Source organism: Phalaenopsis equestris, unplaced genomic scaffold, assembly GCF_001263595.1.
Source record: "Phalaenopsis equestris unplaced genomic scaffold, ASM126359v1 Scaffold196956, whole genome shotgun sequence".
Taxonomy (NCBI): Eukaryota; Viridiplantae; Streptophyta; class Magnoliopsida; order Asparagales; family Orchidaceae; genus Phalaenopsis; species Phalaenopsis equestris.
Window position 1 is genome coordinate 1 of NW_018216905.1, and position 1,743 is coordinate 1,743.

The following is a 1,743-nucleotide window of genomic DNA, read 5'->3' on the forward strand; positions in this document are numbered from 1 at the left end:
TTGGTCAGTGTTGTGGGTTGTGTTATGATAGCCAATTTTGGGTTGTGTCTGTGGTTTGTTGTTGTGTTGGCTAGTGTAATGGCCATGAGTTGTGTTGACTAATGCTGTGGGTGGTGTTGTGTTGGCCAATGTTATGGTTTGTTATTGGTTGTGGCTGTGCTAATGTTGTGGGTTGTGTTGTGATAGGAGGCAGTTCTACGAATGCCCGCAGATAATCACGAAGAAGTGTGACTTTTTTCGGTGTCCTGAAAGTCTGGCAGATTCCACTGCCGACAGTGATCGAGAATGGATAGCATTTCTGGAGGACGGCGTAGCTCGTGACATACGCCGTCTACATTTTAATATTAATATTATCATATTATTGAATGTAATTTTAGTAGTTTTTTCTTTTTTTTAGCAATCTTGATACTCACTATTAAGTGAGGTATTTATCTGAATTTTTGTACTGTTCTAAAGTGGATTTTTACTTCTAAAGTATCAAATATACTGTTATATTACAAACAGCATTACTATACTAGAGCAGGATGGTAATTTGTCCAGAAAAAGTTGTCACAGTTGTTTTCAAACCGCAGAAAACAAACGGTCGGTCAGCTCATTCACAGCAGTTTTTCCACGGTAGTTTCCTGAGGCAGTTATTGCCCAGTAGCTTATTAATAAGCTTAAACTATCCCAAATAGACCATAAATCTGAATTTCTGAAGTTTACTAAATACTACTTGTAAACAAACATCCCCTATGAAAAATAGAACTTATTTCCTTTTTCAAGTAAAGCATACCTTTTACTATTTTTGAATCGCAATTGTGAAAAATATGAAACAGCCCTTTGGAAAGATAAAGACGGGTATGTCAACCTCCCTCTCCATAATTCAAGGGTAAGACTGTAACCCTTCCAAGCATCCTGAAATCGGCATGCGCATTTTTGGAGGTCATGTTGTCGATTAATGAAAAATTGCGTCTCTGTAAATTTAGATCAGAATGCATACATCGACCCCAAACCCGCAAGTAGGGGAACCTTCATGCATTTTGTTAAGCCGTTTTTAGTCCTTAGGAAACACAATTCTGAGGCGAAAAATAAGCTATTATTAACTCACCGGACAAACTCACAACCAAATACAGCAAATAGTGTCATTCCAAGTTCATCAAAATCAAGAGATTTCAGGATTAAGTTACCGAATAATTAGAACGCCGCGATCCCAAACAATGCCGAAAAAGCTTGGATACATGTCTTCGCATCATCTCCTCTGACAATTCAATTATATAAAAAAACAAATATATATATACATAATCTAGGAAGCATAAAAATAAAAGGAAACTCCACAAAAATCGACATGTTCAAAAGACAATACCCTAACCGTCTATCTTAAAGAAACTTTCGACAGGACTTTCTGATTCCTTCCCAAAACTGGAAATTTTAGAGAATCTCGGATGGTAGAAGGCCGGAATTCCTTTTCTAGGAGAAGATGAACGAGAAACTTTTCAGGCGCTGGATAAGAAAATGAATTGAAAAATAATAAAATCAGAACGTCCGTGTCCACGCGTCATATCTCTGGTTCATGCAAGAAACAAGCATTACGTGAATTTCTTTTTCAAACTTTGAATTGTAAGATTATTAGGAAACACGTGTATATTGAAGTATGAATGTTACAAATATAAATTTATCTTTCTATCATTAGTTTTTTAGAGGTTATTTTAGTAACTTATGAGAAAAATAGAGTAAAATATTAAATTAGGTCACCATACCTTT

General features: G+C 35.9%; 1 long non-coding RNA gene across 2 annotated transcripts; it reads right to left on the minus strand.

Annotated features, from left to right (window-relative positions):
- Window positions 1-548: 548 nt before the first annotated feature.
- On the minus strand, window positions 549-1,518 carry LOC110035240. Of its 2 annotated transcripts, XR_002295131.1 has the most exons (4): window positions 1,346-1,518; window positions 1,170-1,240; window positions 983-1,058; window positions 549-897 (listed from the first exon to the last, which is right to left on the minus strand). It is a non-coding gene; the product is annotated as an uncharacterized LOC110035240 (long non-coding RNA). The 2 variants fall into 2 exon arrangements; XR_002295130.1 differs by having other exon boundaries at window positions 549-1,058; window positions 1,346-1,510.
- Between the last annotated feature and the right edge of the window lie 225 nt (window positions 1,519-1,743).